The sequence below is a fragment of the Lithobates pipiens genome, unplaced genomic scaffold (genome assembly GCF_037356315.1).
Source record: "Lithobates pipiens isolate NorthernLeopardFrog02 unplaced genomic scaffold, aLitPip1_a1.2 Scaffold_22, whole genome shotgun sequence".
In the NCBI taxonomy this organism is placed as follows: domain Eukaryota; kingdom Metazoa; phylum Chordata; class Amphibia; order Anura; family Ranidae; genus Lithobates; species Lithobates pipiens.
In genome coordinates this window covers 328,133,020-328,160,384 of record NW_027507784.1, presented here as the reverse complement: position 1 = coordinate 328,160,384, position 27,365 = coordinate 328,133,020, and the positions used below count along the sequence as shown (strand labels likewise).

The 27,365-nt window shown below is 46.0% G+C and overlaps 1 long non-coding RNA gene, 5 other non-coding genes and 1 pseudogene across 7 annotated transcripts; all 7 read right to left on the bottom strand.

The window, feature by feature from the left end:
* Nucleotides 1-13,030: 13,030 nt before the first annotated feature.
* On the bottom strand, nt 13,031-22,233 carry LOC143925051 (uncharacterized). 2 transcript variants are annotated; one of them, XR_013261933.1, is made up of 9 exons: nt 22,143-22,233; nt 20,034-20,144; nt 18,556-18,621; nt 17,801-17,868; nt 16,941-17,008; nt 15,637-15,778; nt 14,195-15,240; nt 13,444-13,504; nt 13,031-13,211 (listed from the first exon to the last, which is right to left on the bottom strand). It is a non-coding gene; the product is annotated as an uncharacterized LOC143925051 (long non-coding RNA). The 2 variants fall into 2 exon arrangements; XR_013261932.1 differs by lacking the exon at nt 14,195-15,240.
* On the bottom strand, nt 13,285-13,395 carry LOC143925861 (small nucleolar RNA SNORD89). Its single transcript, XR_013262080.1, has one exon. It is a non-coding gene; the product is annotated as a small nucleolar RNA SNORD89 (small nucleolar RNA).
* LOC143925865 (small nucleolar RNA SNORD89) lies at nt 13,687-13,784 on the bottom strand (annotated as a pseudogene).
* Nucleotides 15,849-15,961, bottom strand: LOC143925854 (small nucleolar RNA SNORD89). The gene has a single exon (XR_013262075.1). It is a non-coding gene; the product is annotated as a small nucleolar RNA SNORD89 (small nucleolar RNA).
* On the bottom strand, nt 17,207-17,320 carry LOC143925853 (small nucleolar RNA SNORD89). Its single transcript, XR_013262074.1, has one exon. It is a non-coding gene; the product is annotated as a small nucleolar RNA SNORD89 (small nucleolar RNA).
* On the bottom strand, nt 18,061-18,173 carry LOC143925858 (small nucleolar RNA SNORD89). Its single transcript, XR_013262077.1, has one exon. It is a non-coding gene; the product is annotated as a small nucleolar RNA SNORD89 (small nucleolar RNA).
* LOC143925859 (small nucleolar RNA SNORD89) lies at nt 19,707-19,819 on the bottom strand. The gene has a single exon (XR_013262078.1). It is a non-coding gene; the product is annotated as a small nucleolar RNA SNORD89 (small nucleolar RNA).
* Nucleotides 22,234-27,365: the final 5,132 nt, after the last annotated feature.

The following is a 27,365-nucleotide window of genomic DNA, read 5'->3' as shown; positions in this document are numbered from 1 at the left end:
CTGTCAAATCACCCCAACAACTCACACAATTTCAAACAGGCCCTCAGTGTGAACAAGGGCTAAAGGCTATGGTTTTTACTCTTATTTAAAAAAAAAAAAAAAAAAGAAGTCATACCTACCCACTCTGTACAAAAATATTCCTTACCTTCTCTGCTGGTATTCCTTTGCTAGTGCCGTCAGCGTCTCCCTCTGGGTGCTGAGGAGGCACCTGTGTGTGAAACCCCTCCCAGCTGGATTCCATGCATCCATAGACACAGCAATGGCAAGACACAAGCCCACTTCCTCCTCACAGGAATTTGGCTGACAGCAGTAGGGGACCCATGGCTCTGGTACCGTTTTTTTTTTTTTAAACCTGTGAAGGGAGCAGTCACAGGAGTCCGGTAAGAGGTTAGGGACAAGGGGTAGGACAGGTAGCGGGCATTTTTCTCTTAAAGAGGAACTGCAGGGGGCGTGGCCTGAGGTGCAATGGAGTAGGACGTTTGCAGTAGGAGCTCTGCTCATCCACACTCCTGCAACCTCCATCCTGAAACATCCTGCCTCGGTACAGTACCTGGACGACCCTGCCTTCTCCCTCGCACTACCCCTGGAGCCATCTGCCCGTTCGGACACTGCACGGAGCTGCCCCGGTAGGATTTCCCCATTCGGGGACTGCCTGTAGGAAAGTCCGCGGCTTCGGCCTAGGCGCCGGAGCGGCGGCCATCTTGCTCTACCCGGCGGCGGCTCTCTCGGGCCTCCCCAGCCCTCTAAACCACCCCCGGCCGCCGGATCGCCCTCGGCCGCGGGGCCTATTTTCATGATAGCGACCGGTGGGACAGTTCGCGGCTCTGGCCTGGTCCCTGTGACGGCGGCCACCTTGCTACACCCGAGGCAGCCTCTAAAGACCTCTCTGACTGCCTGCATACTTGCATCTCTCTGCTGTGGCCGCCAGCTTGCTTCCTGCCACCTGTGAATTGCCCCTCTACCTTGCAGCGGCCAGTGGGATAGCCTGTGGGGCCGGCCTGGGCCTAGGAGCAGTGGCCATCTTGCAACACCAGCTGCTGTCCTGTGCCCGGTGATCTGCGACCCCCTGACCGCACTGTCCCCGGTTCTCCTCTGCTGCAGCCGCTGATCTTTTCAGGCACGGTCCATAACCCTAATTGCGGCACTGTACAGTCGTTGTGGGCGGAGAGATTTAAGAGGTTGGCCTAATACACAGTGGCCATCTTGGAACGCCCCGGACCACGTCCCCACCTAAAAAGTCAGCCGAGGCCGCTGACAAGTTTGCCAGGTACCGCCGCCATGAAGAGGAACACCGGGTCAAAGATGGCACTCCCTCTGACATGGACCACTCTGAGTCGGCCACTAACCAAGTCCTTGATGCTATCGCCCTATGCCAGAGCACGCTCACCTCCAAAATTGAGGAGGTCAAAATTGATGTGTCCCTCATCCGGCAAGACCTCTCCACCCTCCGGGACCGCGTGGTGGAGACAGAGACCCGCATAAGTAGCGCTGAAGACATCATACACCCCCTGCATATAAACAGAAGAAAAAACAGCGCCAATCTAAGTGCAGTATTGTTGAATCAAAGACATTTAATTTGTGAAGTTATGCACTCACACTCTACCAGAAGGTTTCAGGCACATCATGTATCTAGAGGGCATCGCAGGGCTCTCGAGGAGAAGCGGTAACTCGTTCGGCTGTATCTCTCGTCCGGTGGCGCCGGTGGTTCCCAGCGTCGCACGGCTTGGTGTAACAGCGTCAGGGAGGTCCGTTCGTTGTTATGTTGAGGGGCGCACTGCGATGACGTTTCGTTGTGGTTTACGTTGCACGCGTTCGGAGCATGCGTGCTCCTTCATCAGGCATCATCTGGCATCATCATCATCTAAGGCGTTCGCATGCTCCGAACGCCTTAGTACACCTAAGGTTTATTGTATGTGCCCTGCACCCGCCATGAGCTCTCTAAAGTTCCTTACGTGGAATGTCAGAGGCATGCAGAATAAGATAAAACGCACTGCCGCCCTGGCATTCCTTAAGTCCCAGATGACATAATTGCGCTTGTTGAGACCCATGTTACTGGCCATCTTCAATCCTCTCTCAAAAGGCCATTGATAGGTTGGGCATACCATGCCACCCACACCTCATACTCGGGGGGGGGGTCTCGGTCCTAATTGCTAAAAGGGTGCCGTTTGACCTAGTGCTGCCCCAGACGGATCGGCAGGGCAGATATGTATTTCTACACGCCACCATTAACGGATCCCCTATTTTGATACTAGCCTGCTATGTCCCCCCTCCCTATAATTCAGTTGTAATTAAGGAGGGACTCGCATTTATGGCACAATACCCCTCTGTGCCGGCAGTGTGGATGGGGGACTTTAATATGACCCTCACTCCCGCTCTGGACCGAATGGGAACACCGAACTCCCCTACTGACCCGCCAGCCCATACCAGACTACATCGTATATTGACCGACTTTGCTCTTGTGGATACTTGGCGCCACAGGTATCCGCATGCTAAAGCATATCCGTGCTTCTCAGCTAGCCATAACACAATGTCACGGATCAACTTCATCCTCATTACACGGACCTCGACACCCAAACTGGGAGATGTGGGCTTCGCTCCGAGAATCCTCTTGGATCACGCCCCCTACTGGATCACAATGTAACTACTGAAGGCCTCTCCCCCTCCTACTTGGCGGCTGAACCCATTTTGGTTGACCGCCCTGCAAGAACAAGAAGACATCCCTACGGAATTGCAACACTATTTTAAAGTTAACAGGGACTCCGCTACGCACGACATAGTGTGGGGGACATTTAAGCTTTACGCCCGCTCCCTGCTCACCACGCGTATTAACAGACTTAAGCAGTCGTCAAAACTTGTTGTCCAACAGGCTACAGAACACCTACAAAGACTGGAGGAGGCGTTTCATCGAGACCCCTCACACGACACAGCTAATAATCTTAAGATTCAGCTACGACAGGTCTCCCAAAACCATATACGGAGAAGGCCAAGCAGCGCATCTTTTTCTGTAGGCAAAGGATATTTGAGTATTGAGAAAGATCGGGCAAACTACTTGCTTACCTTGCCCACTTAGATTCCCATCCCCCAGTTGTGGTATCACTGAAAGACATCCAGGGGAATGATATTACTGATCCACAACAAGTGGCGGAGGAATTTGCGAGATTTTATCGCGCACTCTACGCCACCCGGGTCACTCATACTCCCCAAGTCACCAGAGACTACTTAGCGAGAATTACATTTCCCAAACTGACGGACGCCCAATGTGAGCTCTTAGAGGCCCCCATTACTGAGGAGGATATTTCCGAGGCTATCTCCTCTCTGGCCACCTCTAAAGCACCAGGACTGGACGGTCTACCGCTTGAATTTTATGCCACCTACTCTGAAATTTTGACCCCTAAACTCCATAACCTATATGAATCCATATTTGACACGGGAATCCTACCCCCCCCTCTATGAGAGAAGCTCAAATAGTAGTAATTCCCAAGCCCGAGAAGGACCCAAACTACCCGGAATCATATAGACCTATCTCCCTACTACAGGTCGACATTAAAATACTGGCTAAGATTCTTGCCTCCCGCCTTAACCAGGTCATCCTTTCACTGATCCACCCGGACCAGACTGGCTTTATGCCAGGAAAAAACACTGCCATGAATATTCGCCGCTTACTCATGAACATCCAGGGATCCCATGATGAAGTCGGCTCGCGGGTCGTGGTGGCTCTAGATGCTGCCAAGGCCTTCGACTCCGTCGAGTGGAACTACCTGTGGGAGTGCCTTTCAGGATTTGGACTTGGCCCCAACTTTATTCAATGGGTCCAACTCTTGTATCAATCCCGAAGGGCCAAGGTGTTTGTGAATGGCTGGCTCTCTGACCAGTTCCCGCTGGAGAGAGGGACCTGACAAGGCTGCCCCCTCTCTCCCATGCTATATGCGTTTGCTGTGGAACCACTTGCTATTATGGTTCGCGCAGACACCAGAATCCGTGGCCTTAGGATAGGGAATCTGGAGGAAAAGATTGAGATGTATGCTGATGATACACTCCTATACTTAGCCGATTCGGGTCCCTCCCTTCTTGCAGCCCTTCACACCATGGACTGTATTGGTAGTCACTCGGGTCTGAGTATCAACTGGTCTAAATCCCAGATCCTCCCACTTGATCATTTTCCCCCTGTACCCACGTCCCCTCCTCTGAATCTCCCTAGAGTCTCTGTGATCAAGTATTTAGGAGTGCAGGTCACTAGATCGCTGCCAGACTACGTACCCCTAAACATTGAACCCCTGTATACCCTGATCAAGAACAAGACACAAACCTGGGCCAGACTACCTCTAGGTGTTATGGGACGCATCAGTCTGGTCAAAATGATACTTCTACCTAAGATAATTTATTTGGTGTGGCATGCACCCCTGTACATACCACAAACGTTTTTCAAAACAATTGAATCAATTCTTAATTCATTCGTAAGGGGTCACAGCAGACACAAATTGTCTTGGAAAATTCTGAAGAATCCAATGACATTGGGAGGGGCTGCTCTTCCAGATTTCCAGGATTATTATCTTGCCTCCCAATTGTCCCATTTTTATCATTTTGACAAGAGCGAGCTACCAAGATACCAGACATTACTTTGCCAACGCCCTGACGACCCAGCCCATACCCCACTTCAGTCAGTCCTTCGGGCCCCATTGTCAGGACGTTCCCCCCCATCACAAAGCAGACATGCTGACACACCACCGGAGGATCTGGTGGACGGCCCTGAAAAAAATTGGGACCCCGCAGGTCCATTCCTATACTCCTCTCTGGTTCAACACTCATTTGCCCGAACTGTTGTCAGTTCCAGACCCCACGGCTTGGATACGTTATGGGATCCTGTACATGCACCAAATTATGACTAACACTGGGCTCAAATCATTTCAAATGCTAAAGGAAGAATTCTCACTCCCTAACCATCTCCTCTTCAGGTACTTACAGCTCCGACATGCTTTACAGACTCAATTCGCCGGCACCAACCCAACCCTGACAGTCCCTCCTATAGTTGACATAATCACAGGTGATGAGCCAAGCAAGTTGATTTCCACCCTCTACTCCACCATCCGTCTCCCAGGCACCGCGACATTGGGTTATGCTGCTAAGACCAGATGGGAGGTGGATGTTGGAATAATTGAGGATGAGGAGTGGGATGAAGTCTTGGGGGATGTGAAGAGTTTCCCCCAGGCTGTCGGACCGCCTTACACAGTTGTACATCATACATAGGACATACTTAACTCCCCAGATAGCGCGGTTCAAACCAATGTATAATCCAGGATGCCGCTTATGCGACCACACCCTGGGCTCCTTTTATCACCTCATATGGTCCTGTCCGGTTATCCAAACATATTGGATACAGGTGATTCGCTTTCTCCATAATCAGATGGGCTCTCCTGCTAGCCTTGACCCAAAGATGTGTCTGCTTGGTCTGTTGCCAGAGTTAGATGCTGACAAACCCCTTCGCACCTTTTTACATGAAACGATGTTCCTAGTGAGGAAAGCGATTGCTCGTGGCAGGATGCAGGCCCCCCCCCCCCCCCCCCACTGTCCAGTGCTGGAAGAAAGAGATTAACGATACCCTTCCGTATAAGAAATTGATCTATGCACATAGAGGATGTCCACTTAAATATGAGCAGATCTGGGGTAGATGGGGAGACATGTACCTGATTTGCTGCTGTATTGATCCCTTGCCCCCCCCCTCCCCTTCTGTGTTTCTTCCACCCCTTGGGCCTCCTATTATGTTCCCCTCCTCCCTAATGACTTTACCTATGATGAGTATCTATCCTTATACAGCACAGCTAATCCAATGTACTCATGTATGCAATACTGCCTTGGCCACGTTGGCCTATGTTACCTGTTGTACCGTTGGTATTTGCTTTTTACCCTGTCTCCTGCTCCTTTCAATAAAGTTTGTTTTTCGATAAAAAAAAAAAAAAGGAGGAACTGCAGTCTACTCATATAATTTGTAATAAAAACATCTTTGCCATTCTGAAGCTTCCCTCCAACACCTTGGGTCAGTGCTCCTACCGTACACCACACACTGCATCAAATTGTCTGCATGGCTGTTGTCCCTGAAGGAAGCCTCTTCTAAAGATGATGCACAAGAAAACCTGCAAACAGTTTGCTGAAGAGAAGCAGACAATGGACATGGATTACTGAACCATGCCTTTTTTTTTTTCTTTTTTTTTTTTATAAAAACACCCCTTTCTCCATGTCCTTACTCACCGCACCTAGATTTTTCCCTTGATCTGGGATCAGTTTGGCTGACTTCACACTGTTCAGCTTAAAAAAAATCATATGGTTTTGGTGCATTTTCTGTGTGCCAAAATAATGAAAGAGTAGAAATTTTATTATACATGAATGTCAAGGCGCATTTCTATGTGACCAATGAGTATTCGATACATATACAGACATGACATCTGAGTAAACATGATATAGAACTTAATCATAACAGGGAAAAAAAAATTTATACAAATTTCAAAGAAATAGTACAGTAATAATATACAATAGAATTCATAAAAATGATGGAAATGTGAGGGATTGCATCCTCACTAGCTTGATGCATTTCATTGGTTGACCGACTCATCTCATCAGGAGCAAATGTATATCTATAAATAATAACAGGTGTTCTAAATTAAAAAGCCCATAGTATAAGAAATATTATATGCAAATACATTTTATACAGGAAAAAAAGTTGTCCCGGTGTGCATGGGTCGCCACATCAAGCCTCCCCGGGAGCTGTGGCACAGAGAGTCCACCCAGAGCACCCGGCCGACAATGAGAAGCCCCCAGCCAGCAAATAGAGTATTATGGCGATAACGGCAAGTAGAATCTATAAGATAAATAGAAGGTATTTTTTTTATGATGAACCTGGTAGCACTGCCAAGTACCAAAGAAATAAAATGCCTGGAGAAAGAAAAGTGAGAAAGAGCGACGTGACAGTGCACAGATGGAGCCATTAAAACAACCCCCTAAAAGATGTGCAAGGAAGGTTACAAAAGAGTAAAGCAATACAAAGTGAAGGAAATATATAGACCAAGAGAAATGAAAGATGGGCAAGTGACCATATACAATCGTATTAAGTGATGACCATAGAGGATCAGCAGGAGTATAATTGAAACAATGGTGAGAAAGGGAAGTATATGAAGAAACCATAGTGTGTGTGTAAGTACCCATAAATAGCGGATATCAGATCGATGCGTGATATGAGGCAGGTAGTGCAAACCGGTCATCTAGTCAGCTGTGAATGGGGATGCCCAAGCCGGCCAGCCAAATAAGGCAGACGTGCGCCAACGTCACGCAAGCGTGATGACGAGCGGGAGCCGTCCACCAAACGCGCCAAAACTACACTCCTGCCAAACATCAGCTAGATGGACAACGCCATGGTAACCAAGCGGCGCTCAATGAGGACGTCACTGGTGCGGCATCGATGCGCACAAGACTGTACGCCCCCATGTCACCTGGTCAAACCTGTGGGTGGTAGGGGGCGGCTTCTGGCGTGAATCGCAACTCCCGGGAAAGAAAGGACAAGGGGCAACCAAAACAAAGCAGGCACGATGAACAGAATCCACCAGAGGTGAAAGAACTGCGGAACATAAATGTATGAAAAATAGGTCACAGAGGGGAAAAAAATAAATAAAATGATATATGCATCACATTTGTGTATAATTGGTAAATATCATCTACAGGGTAGGAATCATAGAATAAAATCCCATCTGTCCCTGAGGAAAATGTAGGTGATTAAAGGTAGGTACAAGCTACCCATTGTATTGGATCTCTGCCTCCATCCCGGTTACAACATACAAAAAGGGGGGGGCGCAAATGTATATCTCCATATACTGGGACTTAAAACGCACAAGGAAGAGAGGGGGGGGGGGGGGGGGGCAGTGCATCTCCATCCCTATTCCAAATTTGAAAAGACAACACGAGTATGCACCTAGACATGCAACTCAAAAACAAACACATTTTTTGGCACTTTTTCTATTAATTTCACTGGGGAGTTAAAATGCTGCAAGCAGAACTTTAAAAAAAATAAATAAATAAAGCACCTAGTGGTGTGAAGAGTCACATTGGATTTAAAAAGAAACATTTTCTTGCCTTTTTCAGCAAGGTGTTAAAAACAAACACACACAGCAGAACACATCAGTGTGAAAAGGCCCTTAATCTTGGAAATATCAGTCTCAAATAAATAATCTTCACCACCTTCGGAAATGTTTTTATTTTTTTTGGAACTCTGCAGTAATGTGGTCAGGTTTAAAAAAAAAAAAAAAAAAAACAAGCTTTCAGAAACCCTCCCCCAGCATAACACTTGGGGGGGGGGGGGGGGGGTATTAGCACCCACTTCCAGGCATAGACGCCAAGGCTTCACTTCTCAAAGATGGCGGCAGCAGCATCCAAAAGACAGTCGGGGGGTGCCGACATCACTGGAGCCCTGGACAGGTGAGTGTCCTTATTTTAAAAGTCAGCATTTGTAGCTGTTGACTTTTTTTTTTTTAAACTTTGTGGACCTCCACTTTTAGTGAAGCAGAGGAAGGGGGGGGGGGAAACCCCTACAAAAGTCAAGGTGGTTATAGTACCACTTTTTATTCTACCATGGAAACGACATTTTTGCAATGGCTTTTTTTTTTAGATAATGCAACTCCCATCAGCTGTATAACAGTACTTGGTACAGCCAAATTGCATTTAAAGCATCAGTCACAACTTCGATTCTCCAGGTGTACTGGATGTTTTAAAGCGGGAGTCCGCCGGGACTCCGCGTTTTTTTTTTTTTTTTTTTAAAGCCAGCAGCTACAAATACTGCAGCTGCTGACTTGTAAAATAGTGACACTTACCTGTCCAGCGAGCCTGCGATGTCGGCACCCGAAGCCGATCTCTAGATCGTCTCTCGGGTGCTGCCGCCGCCATCTTGGGTATGGGAATCAGGAAATGGAGCCTTTCGGCTTTATTTCCCGGTTCCCTACTGCGCATGCGCGAGTAGCGCTGGGCAATAAGGATGGACCCGCTGCCTCTGGGATCTGTGCGTTTCCCAGCAGGCAGCGGGGCACTTGCGGAAAGGGGCGTAACCTACGCCCCTTTCCGCAGAGAGCTATCCCGGAAGTGGGTGCAGAATACCTGTACTGTACAGGTATCTGCACCCCCTCCCCCCTGAAAGGTGCCAATTTTGGCGCCGGAGGGGGGAGGGTTCCGATGAGCGGAAGGTCCACTTTAGGGTGGACCTCCGCTTTAACACCATTTTCATATATTTGAGTCATGTGTGCAGGACAGTGAACATGTATTGAAGGGTAAATGTGGTCATTGTTTTGGAAGAGAAGAGAAGAGAAGAGAAGAGGAAACCCCCCCCCCCCCCCCCCCACAATCTCTTGCCATTTGGATATGGATATTGGTATGCTGTTTTTTTTGCAGATCTGCTATGTGTCCGCTCCTGAAGTGGAATCTATCCACAAAATGCACTATTTGATGCAAGCATGTCCTTAACATAAAGGCCAACTTCTATCCTGACCCAATCAACTTTTTGGATTATTACATTCAGCACCATGGACTTGCATGATAACCCACTGCAGTACCTGGTAATGTAATATATAAAATTTATACATCCATGTTGTATATACAGATGAAATCACCACTATTTTATTATCTGCAATGAGTTATCACAATGTAAACATTTTTGTTGCCAAGCTACATAACCTATGCCTCATTTAAAGTCCTAAACATGGTGGTCCCCGACGAGCGGCACTGGTGTGCAATTATATTAAAATGCTTTGCATTTATAAGGCTGTAACACGTCCCATGCTTTGTATGGCTTGCTGGAGCATGAGGGGTGCAATTTATGTTGAAGTGGGTGAGTTAGCATGTACAAGCCTAGTGTACTCTCCCAACAAGGAATCATGGGAAATGTAGTCTGATTACAGTTAGAGAGAAGGGGATGTGAGGCAATCACTGTTTTGACACCAACCACCAGAAAAGATGCTGCATTTTTTTTGAATCAGAGCAGACGTCCTAAAAATTCAGTCATCTCTTAAAAACTAAGAATTTTCACAAATGGAATAACCATTTAGTGTTTTGTGGGGAGGGGGGGGGGGGTGAATCCAAGTTCTGCTTTAATCCCTGCAATGCACATAGATCATTGGGAGAGTCCCTCCCCCAACACTAAGCCTTTACCAACAATCACCACTTAGACATTCTAATGGGTCATGTTCACATCCTGAAGTTGTGAGCAAACCCATGTCAATACCATTGTCTGTACCGCAAATTAAGTTGTCAACCTCTCCAAAGAAATTTGTGAAATCACCTTGGCGGAGATCTTATGCCTGGTGACAGCAAACACCATCCTTGCAGTTGCAAACCCAGCAGTTCTGCTTTTGACTATGACCAGCCCAAATCCCCGATTAGGCAATTTAATCCAAATTGTCATCACTGGCCGTGCATTGCAGAATCATCTGTTCCATCTAAACACCACTGCTCCGATACTGGCAGACTGAAGTCATGTGGCACGGGTCTCATGGCAGGCAGGGGTATTCAATTGTTTGAGCAGATAAACTAGCGACCGTGAGACAGACGTAATCTGTCATGTGATCAGTCTGTTCTTGCCCTATCATCCGACAGGGAACAGCACTTAGTGCCAAGTTCCTTTAAGCCAAGCAGGACACTTTGAACAAAAAAGTGAGGAGCCCCAGGCCTTGTCCTGATCAATCTTGCAGCCATAGTACAGTTCATACACTTATAACATGGGTCTCAAACTGGCAGCCCTCCAGCTGTTGCAAAACTACAAGTCCCATGAGGCATTGCAAGGCTGACTGTTAACCACTTAAGGAGCAGGCCTCTTTTTCAGATTTGGTGTTTACATGTTTAAAACAGTTTTTTGCTAGAAAATTACTTAGAAAAAAAACTAAATATAACGTTTAGGGGTTCTAACACCCTAGAGAATAAAATGGCGGTCATTGCAATACTTTTTTTCACACTGTATTTGCGCACTTTAGTAAAAAAAAAAAAAAAAATACAAACAGTAAAATTAGCCCAATTTTTTTAATTTATTTTTTGTGAAAGATAATGTTACGCCAAGTAAATTGATACCCAACATGTCACGCTTCAAAATTGCGCTCGTGGAACGGCGTCAAACTTACCCTCAAATCTCCATAAGCGACATTAAAAAAAAAAAAAAAATAAAAATTCTACAGGTTGCATGTTTTGCATTACAGAGGAGGTCTAGGGCGATACCTCACATGTGTGGTTTTGCCTGCAGTTTTCATATGCGGGCGCTACTCACGTATGCGTTCGCTACTGTGCGCGAGCTCGTCGGGATGGGGGGGGTGGTTTAATTTGTATTTATTTTTTTTACTTGATTTTATTTTTACAAAAAAAAATTAATGGATCACTTTTATTCCTATTAAAAAAGAATGTAAACATCCCTTGTAATAGAAGAAGAAAAAAAAAAAAAAAAAAAAAAAAAAAATAAAGCATGGCAGGTCCTCTTAAATATGAGATCTAGGGTCAAAAGGTCCTCACATCTCATATTTGGACCTAAATGCAATAAAAAAAAAAGCTGGACATTAGTGATCACTGGAAAGCCCTCTCAATCGATTGGGTAAAAATCAGACAGACAATCACACGAGTTGAGGATTATCATGACTACGTTCTTTACTTCCTGAATACTACTTTTATGTGCTTCAAACATTGGCTGACAATGCAATCAGGATTAGACAAGACCTAACCAATCATGAAACATTGACATTTAGTGCATCATACATTAAGCAGAATTTTTAGGGGAATTTTTGATAAAAGATCTCCAGACACATTTATAAAAATTTATTTCACGATCTTTGTCTACATTAAACCACCTTATGAATGTTTCCTACTTCTTTTAAAATTCTAAAGCTAGCTCTGACCACAAATGCATCCCTTTTTTGCAGACTTCAGAAGTAACTTGCAAAGCATGGTGGGTCACTAAACTTCAGTAAATATCTGTTCAAGCAGAGTCTAAATGTAATAAGAAGAGTATAAACTTAAAGGGTGACTCTCCCTACCCTTACAATACCTCTTATAGAGACGAGTGGGGGGGCCATCTTAGCCTCACTCGTCTCCATCGAGAGGACCCGATCGCCTCCGCCGCTACCGACGGCTCTGGTAAGTGGCGGAATGCGCGGGGGGGGGGGTGTCACCTCTCCCGCCGCTGATGACGGTGATCTGGCAGCGAACCCGCCGTGGAGACTACCGTTATCGTACACAGGACCGCCTCCTGTAAAAAAGAGGTATACCTCGGTTGTGGCAGCAGCTGCTGCTGTTACCGAGATATCCCTCTTCAAAAAGGATGTATATTTACATGAGGCAGTCCTTAAGTGGTTAAAAAAAAAAAAAAAAAAAAACATGACTCAGAGGCATGATGGGATTTGTAGTTTCGTAACAGCTGGCGGGCCACCAGTTTGAGACCCCTGCTTTAGAATAGAAAGTTTAGTCATGATGCAGGTTAAGCGTGTATTTGCCACAAATGTTGCAGAAAGCATCACAGCTGTTGACATTTCTGCCATCACCAATTGTCTTACAGCAAATCTAACTGGCTTAGATTTGTAAATTCCATGTACATAGACACTATGCCAGGGATATGCAATTAGCTGACCTCCAGCTGTTGCAGAACTACAAGTCCCATAGCAAGACTGACAGCCTCAAGCATGACGGGACTTGTAGTTTTGCAACAGCTGGAGGTTGCACTATGCACCTGCACCAAAATAAATTCCACAAAAGTAGCATGTGCATGCAAGCTGTCTTAGCGTTTCTAGGCAGCATCCAGCCTAGGCACACCCAAACTGTACCAGTTCAATGGTTACACAATATGCTTAGGTGCATGCATGAGCTACACTAATCTTATAATGCAAGCAAAAAAAAAAAATAAAAAATAAAGCTTAAGACAAATTGAGAAGAAAAAAAAAAAAAAAATTAAGCCCAGAAGCTATTAAACTGTATGCAATAGGTCAAGTTACACATTTTGTTACGATCAGCAGCCAAAAATAAACCCAAAAAATGTGTTCCCGGAAGCAAAATCTTTATTGTCCAGTGAAGGAAGCCATATACTGGGTTATACACAAAATATTGAAGACATTCTGATTAACTTTCAGCCACTTTAGAGAAGGGAATAGAATATAATCCTTGTTAGCTTAGAAGGTCCAATATCGACAACAGTCTCAGGTCTGGTACTCTTCTACCTGGGAGGAAAAAAATAAATAAATAGCACTTTAACTGGCAGTGGCTTCCAGAATTTAGCACTTTAGTTACTATGCAGAGGTCAGTTAATGTTTCGCTTCAGGGGTTTTTGTCATCATGCCACCCAGAGTCTTAACTGCTTAGGGCAGCACTGTAATTCGGCCTTTTATGTCATCATTCCTATGCAGATAACAAAACGGATCACCACTTTGAAGGAATCCCTTGTGCACCCACCTTGTCATCCATGGCTCACTTCTGGTTACATCAGAAATGGTGTGTCCACATCCTATGGAGCCTGTAGACAAGCAGAATGTGTGATAAGTTAGACATTGCCCCAAACAGAGGAGCACCCAGGAACCCAAATTCTTAAACTTTTAAAAACCGAACTATACACAGTGAGGATGTTCCATTCTTCCCTGGAATCCATGGCCCCCCCCCTCCATTTTTGGAAGACATTGGCAGTCATTTAGTTACTATGCAGAGGTCAGTTAAAAGTTTCGCTTCAGGGGTTTTCGTCATCATGCCACCCACTGAGCAGCACTGTAATTCGGCCTTTTATGTCATCATTCCTCTGCAGAGGACCGCTTCCTTTTTGATCCCTGCTTACCCAATGCTGGGCTGTGCAAATTTTTTGGATACTCAAGCATTGCCCTGCTGAGATTGTGCACCAGATGGCTGCCAGCTCCTCTGGGTTCAGCTGGCAGGCTATGACGACATGCTGCTAGGCCTGCCTCCTCTCTCAATGAATGGTTATGCATTTTGGGAGAAGTGCATATCCCAGGAGACATGGTGCGCATGGATCACATTTGCCTAGCCAAGTGACTTGCAAGTGTTTTTTTTTTTTTTTTTTTAACAAAAATTTCTCTGGTGGAAGGGAACCTCAATTTCAGGGTGAACATCAATCTGCTTTGAGTCAACACAACTAATTCAAGATCTATATAGTACTGATGTCAAAGCTCAGTTCCAATTACGAATAGCCACTTACCTGTTAAAGCGATCCAGTGCAGTCCTTACCCGGGACTGTTCACCACCAGTATTTGGGTCCCTGGTGCCAGTAGGTTTACTGTGGGAAGCTGGCTGCATCGCTTGTGGCTTTGCAGCCAGTGCCCCAATGTGCATGCACATGACAGAACTTATTCTTCAGGGAGGTTCTGCTTTAAAGTAAAATTCCAGCCAAACACCAACTAGTGTTAAATATTCTGATTGCGTTATAAGAGGAGGCTCACCAGACACACCCTGTTCACCATCCCCCAGGCTGGTGCATTGCAGAATCAATTCCAGCTAAACTTCACTGCTCTGGTAATGGCAGATTGAAGTCATGGCACTGGTCTCATGGCCGACAGTCCAGGATATTTATTTTTATTTATTTATTTTTTTTAACAGAGAAACATTGGTCACAGAACAATCCATCATGTGATGTGAGCCGTCTGTTCTCACCATATCATTGGACAGCAAACGGCACGACTGCCAAGTTTTTGAGCCAAGCTCCAAGACAGACGACACACATTGCATAACAAAGGTGAGGAGCCCAGGCCTTGTCCTGATCAATCTTGCAGCCATAGTACACTTCATATGCTTTTACAAGTCTAGTCATGTTGCGCCTTTGAGGCTTAAGTGTGTACTCCAAACAAATGTAGAACGCATTACAGCTGTTCCAACATTGGCGAGACATTTCTGCAGTCACCAATTGTCATACAGTAAACATAATCGGAATTCATGGAACTCAGCAAAATGAGTAGCATCTGTGCATGCAAGCCGTTTAGTCTTTCCAGGCAACATCCACACAGCCATGCCCAAACTGGAATTTCCATAACGGTTATGCAATATGCCTAGGTGCATGCACAAGCTACACAAATATCATGCAAGTGGGACCCCCCCCCCCCACGATTAAAGTGTTAAACCCACAACAGTAAAATCAGTCTGCATGTACAGTAAAGCATGCTTGATGCTCACTGTGGAACCTAAGGGGTTAATATTCTGTTGTGTAAAGGCCGTTCAATCCTCCCTTCTTCCACTGTCCCCCTAAACCATCTGCTGATAGAAGAGAGCTTTGGATCAGCACAGGGCCAATCAGCACTGTTCAGACAGAGGGTCAGGCAAATTAAGACGCCTACAAGCTTTAACCAGACACCAGTCACAAGACTGCTATATACTGCTGATTAGTAAATAAGCTGCTAAATTTTCTCAATTAATTGCATTTCCATGTTCTGTGCACTATGGGAGACCAGATCTAATGACTGCAGACTCCTAGGTTTAGTAACACTTTAAAATATACATAAAGGAAAATTCTAATATTTCTTTAAAACAGCATGTAATTAGGTTAAGTCACAAGATATTTTATGACTATTAGCAGAAAAAATAAAAAAATAAAAAAAAAGTGTTTCGGAAGCAAAGCACACAGTCTGTTGTCCAATGAAGGAGTCGTACCTGGTTCTGCACAGAATACCGAAGACATTCTCCGGTTAATTTTCAGCCACTTTACAGGCGATGGGGGGGGGGGCACAAAGATAATCCTCGATAGCCCAGAAGGTCCAATATCTACAACAGTACCCGTCTGCTTCTCTTGTACCTGGAAGATTGAAACAAAGCACTTTATAGCACTCATCTTTGGAAACCATTGGAAGTTTATTAATTGCAATGCAGAGGTCAGTTAAAGTTTCGCTTCAGGGGTTTTTGTCATCATGCCACCCAATGAGAGCAAACTGCTTAGGACAGCACTGTAATTCGGCCTTTTATGTCATCATTCCTCTGCAGATGAAGCGGATGGTCTCTAACAGAAACATTGGTCAGAGAAGTAACAGTCTGTCACATGATCCGTCCATTTGAGCCAAGCTCTAATACAGGACAGCAAATGGCATAGATTGACAAGTTCGTTTGAGCCCAGCTCTAAGATAGGACGGCACATGTTGCACAACAAAGGTGAGAAGCCCAGGCCTTGTCCTTTGTTTATAAGTCTAGTCATGGAGTGTCTTTGAGGCTTAAAGAGGAAGTAAACTTCTGCTGACATGTACCTATTTACATTACCTATATCTCCTAAAAACTGTACAGGTTTAGATTTTCATTACATGCAGCTAGTGACATCACTGGCACACACACCCCAACAGCCCACAGGTGACATTCCTTCCGAGCCCATGCTGTGAATGGCAGCTCCCGCACGCAGGAGTGACATCGTGGCTCCCATTAATCAGTCGCAGCAGGCATCTTCAGCCCATCACTACTGGCGGGACGTAAAGTGATATCAAAGTCTTGTTTGTTATATGTAAACAAGTTACTAACTTGCTCTGTGCAGTGGTTTTGCGCAGATGAGCCCCAATTCTCTGGTTCCCCTTCTCTTGAGTGCCCCCACAAGCAAGCAGCTTGCTATTGGGGCACCTGAGCCAAGCCGCAGCTCCCTGTGTGCAGACATGGATCCTTGGCCCCACCCCCTTACTGACTGACAGCAGCGGGATCCAATCGCACTTCACTGCTGTCTCAGCCAATGCAGAGGGAGACTCCCGGACAGCAGAGTCTCTTGTGCAAATTCGCTGGAATGAGATGGGGCTCATGTAAAGCATTAGAAGGCCTGCTGCACACAGGCTGCTTTAATCTCAAAAAAATAAAATAAATAAAATCTTCTGCCTTTACAACCACGCTAAGAACTACACTGTTATTCACCCATTCCAAAACTGGCATTTCGAATCCCTTATGAACCTGTTTTTTATAAGTGCTGAAGGAATCCCTTGTGCACCCACCTTGTCATCCAGACCACATGGCTCACTTCTGGTTACATCAGAAATGGTGTCTCCCCATCCTATGGAGCCTGTAGACAAGCAGAATGTGTGAAAAGTTAGACATTGCCCATTACCCCAAACAGAGGAGCACCCAGGAACCCAAATATGTAAACTTATAAAAACAGAACTATACACAGTGAGGATGTTCCATTCTGCCCTACTCTAAAGCTGGAATCCATGTGGGGGGTCAGCACCCATTTTGTGGAAAACAGCAGTTTAGTTACTATGCAGAGGTCAGTTAAAAGTTTCGCTTCAGGGGTTTTTGTCATCATGCCACCCACTGAGTGTAAACTGCTTAGGGCAGCACTGTAATTCGGCCTTTTATGTCATCATTCCTCTGCAGATAACTTAAGTGGACCACCACTTCCTTTTTGATCCGCTGACCCGATGCTGTGCACATTTTTAGATACTCAACCACCCAGCATTGCCCTGCTGAGAGATTCTCTTTGCAGCAGCCCCCACTCCACTGTCTTGTGTGATAGATGAACTCCTCTGGGTTCAGCTGGCAGGCTTTGACGACATGCTGCTAGGCCTGCCCCCTCCTCTGTCAATGAATGGCTATGCATTTTGGGAGAAGTGCATATCCTAGGAGGCATGGATCACATAATTCGCCTAGCAAAGTGGCTTGAGTGGTTTAAAAAAAAATAAAGTGTAGTGGAAGGTAGAAGGGAACCTTAATTTCAGGGTGAAGCTCAATACGCTATAAAAGCAACACAACCAATTCAAGATCTATAGCGTACCGATGTCAAAGCTCTTCAAATAACTTCTGAATCAGATTTTTTTTTTTTTTTAAAGTTCCGAAGCATCCCTTGTGCACCCACCTTGTCATCCAGACCACATGGCTCACTTCTGGTTACATCACAAATTGTGTTACTGCATCCTATGGAGCCTGTAGGCAAGCACAATGTGTGATAAGTTAGAAATTGCCCATTACATTATCCCAAACAGAGGAGCATCCAGGAAGCTAAATATGTAATCTTATAAAAACTGAACTATACCAGTGACCAAGAGTGAGGGGGAAAAAAAAAAAAAAAAAAAGAACGAACCATTTTTTGGGAACCATTGACAGTTTAGTTACTATGCAGAGGTCAGTTAAAGTTTCGCTTCAGGGATTTTTGTCATTATGCCACCCACTGAGAGCAAACTGCTTAGGGCAGCACTGTAATTCGGCCTTTTATGTCATCATTCCTCTGCAGATAACTTAAAGCAGATAGTCACTTCCCCTTTAGTTTGATCCCTGAACATTTTATATACCCAACCACCCAGCCTTGTCCTGCTGAGATGCTCTTTGCTGCAGCCCACGTGCCACAAACTTCTTGTTTGAGAACATCAAGATGGCCGACTGCTCGTCTGGGTTCAGCTGGCGGGCTTTCCGATGATGCGCCACTAGGCCTACCCCCTCTGTCAAAGAAGGGCTAAAAGTTTTGGCATATGGGAAGTGTATATCCCAGGAGGCACAGTGAGCATAGAGCACATAATTCACCTATACAAGTGATGCGCAAGTGTTTAAAAAAAAAAAAAAAAAAAAAATCCCTTATGAATTATTTTTGTGCTGAAGCATCCCCTGTGCACCCACCTCATCATTTAGACCACATGGCTCACTTCGTTACATCAGAAATGGTGTGACCGCATCCTATGGAGCCTGTAGACAAACAGAATGTGTGACAAGTTAGACACTGGACATTAGATTACATTAAATCTGTAAACTTACATACCTTCCCACTTTTTCATGAAAAAAGTGTTCCCAAAAGAAAGTCCTGCACCACCAAAATTCGAATTCTATACTGAAATTAAAAAGCACCCCAAAAAGCATGTATCCCAAACCATTTAAAATCCAAAGTAGCCAGATTGTAACAAAATGACCGTGCAAAGCTACAAGTTTTGAATGCTACCGGCCATCCATAAAAAGCACTGCCCATTCATTTCAAGAGCACTGTATACTCCGCTCCCAAAAACAGTCCTAAAGATGCTGCTTACGGGACTTTCCCCAACATCCTGCAAGCACACTGCCCCACTCGGGTGGTATATGAGGCAGCTTTTAGAAGCCATTTTGGCTCTAAACACCTGAATATTGCCCAAGTGTGAAAGGGTCCAATGGAAACCTCCCTCGCCCCACAAAATAAAGTTCTGCACAATCAGAATCCCATGTGTCTGAACAGCAGCTAACAGCTGTGAATTCCAGGAGCGTCACTCATAGTCCATCATAGTCCAGCTGTTATAACTTCCTCGTCTCCCCTGCAGCCAGCTGCTCACTGACAAGTGAGTAGAAGCTGCAGGATCAGACGAATGGACTCAATAGGCAAGCGTATTATTCTTTTGAAGATGCACAGCATTAGAGAACATGGCAAGTAGCAGTCAGCAGATGGATGTCCTTCTGTGGTTCTGACACCAGAAAGGACACAGGCAGCTGTAGTCCTGTAAGAAGAAGGGGGATGTATATTTGTGGTCTAATGACAGGACCAGTTTGAACACCAATTGTCATCAAATCTGCTATTCAATGGCTGAGGGCACACTGGATTCGGTGAGCCGTGTTTGTATAGAGAGTACAGAGCACAACAGTTGTGATCGCTCCATATACATGCGTGGTGGTGGGCAGAAAGACAGCTCAATGGACATGGTGGGAAGAACCTTGTTCAGGGAGGAGTAACGCAACCCGACCACCGCACAGTACAGGGAGATCACTTCTGGATTATCTGGTCACATTGCAGTGGGCGGAGTCACCTGACTGCTGAGGTCAGATAGGATTTCGCTTCAAGGGGATTTGTCATTGTGACTCACTGTAGAGAGAAATCTGCTCAGTGGACACTGCAATTCGGCCTTTTAGGTCATCATTCCTCAGCAGACCAGGACCTGCTCCACAGCCACCCCACATATACATCTATTAAAGCTAGCCATACATTATATAATTTTTCTGGTTCTGTTTCCTTTAGGCTTTTATCTTCAACTATGTAATGCAAGGGCCTGACTGATTGCATACAAACGAAAAAAGTATTTAGGGGTGTGTAATTCTACAAGAACGTATGGCCAGCCTTGAAGCTGAACTCTAATCCTTACCCCTTTACTCCTTGCAGCTGGCAATTTCCTCTTCCCTCTGACACTGGGTTGTGGGCGAGCCCTCAGCATCCTGCATTTACATGATGTCAGCATGTGATCAACCTGTGGAGCCTGCAAGAGTGAGGAGAGGAAAAAAAAATAAACCTTAGCCCAATTATTTTCATAATGTCAAAGATGAAGTTATGCAGAGTAAATAGATAACCAACATGTCACACTTCACAATTGCGCACACTCGTTGAACGGCGCCAAATTTCGGTACGTAAATCCCCATAGGTGATGCTTTAATTTTTTTTACTGGTTACATGTTTAGAGTTACAGGTCTAGGGCTAGAATTATTGCTCTCGCTCCAACGTTCACCGCGATACCGCATGCGTGAGGGCTAAACACCGATTTCAAATGTGGGCAGGACTTGCGTATGCTTTTGCTTCTGTGTGTGAGCACACAGGGACAGGGGCGCTTTACATTGTTTTGTTAATTTTACTTTTAGTTGGACACCTAAAAAATTTTTTTTATCACTTTTATTCCCATTACAAGGAATGTAAACATCCCTTGTAATAGGAATATGGCACGACAGGTCCTCTTTACAGTGAGATATGAGATCAATAAGACCCCCACATCCCACCTCCAGGCTGACAAGCCTGAAATCAAAAACAGCGATCTCAACTTCCCAGCCAAGGTGTCAGCGTTTGAATGCGGAGGACAGGCTTAACGTCATAGCATCGCACCCAGTCTCCAAACCACCATCTAGTCCACCGGAAACCTGCATGGTAAACACCGGGGGCTGGAGGATCCATTCTCAGACTCACTGATGAGATGGTAGAAGCACCGGAGGGTGGCAGGAGGACGTCCACAAGAACAATCACGTGACAACATCTGTGATGATTGTTCCTATGGTGTAGGGAATCGACAGCTGGAAAAATAAATAAATAATAAAAAAAAAACAAACACACGATATCTGAAAGATGCTTGTAGCTGCACCCATCATTCAGATATATGCCAAGGACATCGTGACGTATGGAAGGCAGTGGTTAAAGAGGAAGTAAAGGCTCCCTGTAATGCAAAGGCATAATGAGCTAGGATGCATAGCATACTAGCTCATCATGAATAATTTACCTGAGAACAAAACCCCCAAAGCGGTCCTCCTCCTTTATCTTCGCCGCTGCCATGTATCCCGGAGCGACTCCCGGGTCTCGCGGCTTCGGCTCTGTGATTCGCTGGAGTCGCAATGACGTCACTCCCGCAGCATATCGCCACGGCCTGCCCAATGCGCCGTAGACAGTGGTGTCTGTCTTTAGGTAAATATCTCCTAAACTGTGTAGGTTTAGGAGATATTTCTTGGATTTACAGGTAAGCCTTAAGCTAGGCTTACCTGTAGGTCAAAGTTGGTTGTAAGGGTTTACAACCACTTTAAAGAATACATACATCTACATTAACCACGTGCCGACCGCCACACACACCCCGATGTAGGTCCCTACTTTGGGGACCGATATAGTTATGGTAGCAGCTAGCTGCCATAACCCCGGTATCCCCGTGTTCTGCTACAAGATAAAAGTTTTACATTTAGTGGGGGTCGAAGTAATTTTCTAGCAAAAAATAATTCTTTAGCTTGTAAACAGTTTGAAAGAGGTCCAGTCCTTAAGTGGTTAACATTAAAAAAAGTGTTAAAAAAAAAAAAAAAACCCACCCACACACGGTGTTATGCGGTAAGCATTTGAAAGACCACTGCACAAATACCGTGATAAAATATTGCAACAACCGCCATTTTATTTTCTAGGGTCATAGAGAGCTATAAATAGAAATAGTCAGGGTTGGATTTTCTAGCAAAACCAATACCAAAAATGTAAACTTGTAAAAAAAAAAAAAAAAAAAGTTCCAGGGTCAGCAGCAAGTGTTATCGGCGGTCCCAAAAAAGTCTGATGATGATCTCGGTATAAATCTCTCCCACGTAGGAGGTGTCAGCACTCGTCTCCATTAAAAAAAAAAAAAAAAAACACAAAACACCGTCTCAAATCCAGACCGTAACATGGACAGATCCCGCTTTGAAGCCACCCTCCTCCTCGCCACCGGACCAGTACACGCCGTCCCCCCGTGTGCCCAGGGAAAACTCACCCACGCCGCTCTCCTGCGCGCCGGCATCTTCATCTGAACAAAGTTGTCACGTGACTAGCCCGAGCCCGGTGTAGTGTCACATTTTGCTGCCTATCACAGGATGCTGCTGAAGTGACGTTGTTGCGTACTGCGCATGCGCGATGCGTTCCAAACACTCGCGCCGTGCGTTCCAACATAGTTTCGGCAATACAGTTCAGCGAAACCATCACATAATGTTACGGAAGTGATGTTAAACACAACACAAACACTGGCCCACGTTGTTGCGTACTGCGCATGCGCGATGCGTTCCAAACACTTGCGCCGTGCGTTCCAACATAGTTTCGGCAATACAGTTCAGCGAAACCATTACATAATGTTACGGAAGTGATGTTACACAGAACACAAACACTGGGCCGTTCGTTACAACACTAATACTTCCCTTGTTACCTAGTAGGTTTTGCATTGCTGGGACTTGTAGTGCCTATCCTGAGCTACATGCTTCAATGTTCAGTGTCCTCATCCCTATCCTCAAGCTTCAATGTTCAGTGTCCTCATCCCTATCCCCCTGCTTCAATGTTCAGTGTCCTCATCCTTATCCCCGAGCTTCAATGTTCAGTGTCCATCCTTATCCCCGTGCTTCAATGTTCAGTGTCCTCATCCCTATCCTCAAGCTTCAATGTTCAGTGTCCTCATCCCTATCCCCCTGCTTCAATGTTCAGTGTCCTCATCCTTATCCCCGAGCTTCAATGTTCAGTGTCCTCATCCCTATCCCCCTGCTTCAATGTTCAGTGTCCTCATCCTTATCCCCGAGCTTCAATGTTCAGTGTCCTCATCCCTATCCCCATGCTTCAATGTTCAGTGTCCTCATCCTTATCCCCGAGCTTCAATGTTCAGTGTCCATCCTTATCCCCGTGCTTCAATGTTCAGTGTCCTCATCCCTATCCGCGAGCTTCAATGTTCAGTGTCCTCATCCTTATCCCTGTGCTTCAATGTTCAGTGTCCTCATCCTTATCCCCGATCTTCAATGTTCAGTGTCCTCATCCTTATCCCCATGCTTCGATGTTCAGTGTCCTCATCGAAGCAGGGGGATAAGGATGAGGACACTGAACATTGAAGCTCGCGGATAGGGATGAGGACACTGAACATTGAAGCATGGGGATAGGGATGAGCACACTGAACATTGAAGTTCGGGGATAAGGATGAGGACACTGAACATTGAAGCAGGGGGATAGGGATGAGGACACTGAACATTGAAGCATGGGGATAGGGATGAGCACACTGAACATTGAAGTTCGGGGATAAGGATGAGGACACTGAACATTGAAGCTTGCGGATAGGGATGAGGACACTGAACATTGAAGCAGGGGGATAGGGATGAGGACACTGAACATTGAAGCTCGGGGATAAGGATGAGGACACTGAACATTGAAGCTTGCGGATAGGGATGAGGACACTGAACATTGAAGCTCGGGGATAAGCATGAGGACACTGAACACTGAAGCTCGGGGGTTAAGGATGAGGACACTGAACATTGAAGCACAGGGATAAGGATGAGGACACTGAACATTGAAGCTCGGGGATAAGGATGAGGACACTAAACATTGAAGCAGGGGGATAAGGATGAGGACACTGAACATTGAAGCAGGGGGATAGGGATGAGGACACTGAACATTGAAGCACGGGGATAAGGATGGACACTGAACATTGAAGCAGGGGGATAGGGATGAGGACACTGAACATTGAAGCTCGCGGATAGGGATGAGGACACTGAACATTGAAGCACGGGGATAAGGATGAGGACACTGAACATTGAAGCATGTAGCTCAGGATAGGCACTACAAGTCCCAGCAAAGCAAAAACTATGTTGGAACGCACGGCGCGAGTGTTTGGAACGCATCGCGCATGCGCAGTACGCAACAACGTCACTTCCGCAGCATCCTGTGATAGGCAGCAAAATGTGACACTACACCCCTTTCACACGGACGATCTGTTCAGGTCCTCCTGTCAGTTTTTCAGGCGGACCTGAACAGATGGAGCATCAGATGTCAGCAGTGACATGTTCGCTGACATCCAAGCCGCTCCAATCCGAAAAAGTGTGAAGGAGGAAAAACCTATTTTTCCATCCGTCATCGGATCGGATCGTGTGACGACGGGCACTGCAGTGTGCAGACAGACCTGTCATCTTCCCGCTCAGCGGAGATCGCTCCGGCGATCCCTGCCAAGCAAGCGGATATCCACGGGGCAGATCAGCACCGATCCGCCCGCGTGAAAGGACCTTAAGGCTGGGTTCACACTGCAGTGATGCGGGAACGCCGCAAATCCGCGGCTGGGTTCCCGCATCGCATGCCTCCCAGCGGCAGTTCACACTGCCCTATGCGAACTGCTGGGAGTGTCAGTGAAACGTTAATGACACCCCCAGATCAGTTCGCATATCGCAGTGCGATCTGCAAACTCGGACAGGAATCGGATCGCATGGTGTGAACACCCATGCGATCCGATTCTGCTGCGGACCAAAAAAAGGGTCCTGTGCGAGTTTGGGGCAGATGCGAATTCAGCCATACTATCTGTATGACTGAACTCGCATCGCACAGAGATCGGATGTGATTTGCGGTGCAGTGCGGTGCGAATCACATCCGGATCTCGTAGCCGCAGCAGTGTGAACCCAGCCTAAAACTGGAGAGTACAAAATCTGGTGCAGCTCTGTATAGAAACCAATCAGCTTCCAGGTTTTTTTGTCAAAGCTTATTGAACAAGCTGAAGTTAGAAGCTGATTGGCTGCTATGCACAGCTGCCCCAGATTTTTCACTCTTCGGTTTAAGTAAATCAACGCTATTGTGTTTGTCCTGCTTTATTATGTTAGGTGTGACTACTGCAAGTCACCTATTCATAAGTTATGTTACCGTTTCCCAATTATTATTAGAGTCTTATCTAAGCAAGGAGACACGGAAAGAGTTCTCAGTATGTCTGCTCAGACGGTCGCACTCACTCACTCTGAGGTCCTTTATTATCACACAGCTCTTTTTATACACTAAAAAAAAGACAGGCGTTAAAAATGTTGAAACAAAACAACTTCTATAAAAGGCAATTTCTAAGTGTCTTCTGCTTTTAGAGCTGATGCAGCAGTTGACCCTTACGACATGGCTTCCTCTTTGTGTGTACGTGACTGCACCCATCCGGCCTTTAAGAATGATGTCTTTAAAACAACTGAAAACAGACGAGATAAGCATTTAGTGAAACATACTGTCAACCATTTTTATTCTTATACCTTGATCCTCACAATTATTTGTTTTTGTATGTCTCTGTGTATCCCTCTTCTTCTCTTAGTACAGCCGTACATTAGCCACTCCCAGCACTATGGGTCTAAAGTAGCACCGTTCTCCCCCATATAGAATAAAGAAAATTTCAAAACACTGGTATTGTTTTTTTTTTTTTAAACGGTAACCATTTGTCTTTTGGCCTTCAAAACAGACCAGAGTGACTTCCTCTGTATGTGCCCAGCTGCAATAAACTAACACTGGATTCCACTTCTGAGCCTTCCCAATGAGTTAAAGCGGAGGTCCACCCTAAAATGGACCTCCGCTCATCGGAATCCCCCCCCCCTCCGGCGCCACGATTGGCACCTTTCAGGGGGGAGGGGGGTGCAGTTACCTGGATAATCCAGGTAACTGCACCCACTTCCGGGACAGCTCTCTGCGGAAAGGGGCGTAACTTACGCCCCTTTCCGCAAGTGCCCGCCCCTTCCCGCAAGTGCCCCGCTGCCTGCTGGGAAACACACAGCTCCCAGAGGCAGCGGGGAGCGTCCTTATTGCGCAGCGCAATTTGCGCATGCGCAGTAGGGAACCGGGAAATGAAGCCGAAAGGCTCCATTTCCTGATTCCCATATCCAAGATGGCGGCGGCAGGACCCGACAGACGACCTAGCGATCGGCTTCGGGTGCCGACATCGCGGGCGCGCTGGACAGGTAAGTGTCACTATTTTAAAAGTCAGCAGCTGCAGTATTTGTAGCTGCTGGCTTTTTAAAAAAAAAAAAAACGCGGAGTCCCGGTGGACTCCCGCTTTAAACTGCCTGTGAATCTACTCGAGTCAGCAAGCTGCTGTATTCTAGATGGAAACTGGGTCTCGGGAGGGGTGTGTCTTTTGCATATAGTGAAATTTGAGACATAGCAAAATAATCAGCCTAAAAGGGGTTTGGGATATCCCCTCCCCCACCTTCTTACACATATAGGCAGCATTTAGTTTCTCATTCTGAGGGGTTATTAGGAGAAGCACCTACCCGACAAACAGATAATATCTCTGACAGCATACATTACTTGAAATGTACATAATTACATGTCTTTGTTTCTGTTATTATAATATTTATTTTATTTGGACTAATAATTTTGATTACCTTCCAGATCTTCCTTGGCGTCCACAGATTTCAGAACTACATTCGTCTGACCTAAAACTCAACACCGAGTCCAAAATGCAAGTGAACATTTCTGGATATTTCCCTGAGGCCGCGTACACACGCGGGGACTGTTCGCCCAACTTTGTCCGTCAAACAGTTTCGGCAAACAGTCCGCTCAAAATTAGCATGGACGGACATGGCCACACACGACGTACGAACAGTTTGCTGAAACCGTGCGCGATGACGTGAACGGCACGTACGACGGGACGAAAAATACGACGTCCTATACACTGCATTATAACTTTCGGTGTGTAAATCCTTTCTGAGCATGCGCGGAACTTAGTTTGTCGAACAAGCCTACACACGAGCGGACTGTTCGCTGAAACAAGGTTTCAGCGGACAGTTTTTCGGAAATTCCGAAAAACCTTGTTCAGCGGACTGTTCGCTGAAACTGTCCGCTGAACGCCCACACACGGGCGGACTGTCCGCCGACACACTGTTCAGCGGACAAAGTTGGCCGAACAGTCCCCGCGTGTGTACGCGGCCTGAGGATCTGACTGTGGAATGGTATAAGAAGAAGATGGGGACAGACACACTTGTTGCTGTTAATACAAATAAATATAAGAGTGAAATCACTGTACACCAGAGACAATCAGATAACACATACAGCTGTACAGCCAGTCTGCTGTTCACCCCGACACTGCCAGAAGATCAGAGGTCAGAGTTCATCTGCAAAGTGCAGCATCCAAGTCTGGAGCAGCCCATAGAGCAGTGATGGCGAACCTTGGCACCCCAGATGTTTTGGAACTACATTTCCCATGGTGCTCCAGTACACTGCAGAGTGCCAGAGCATCATG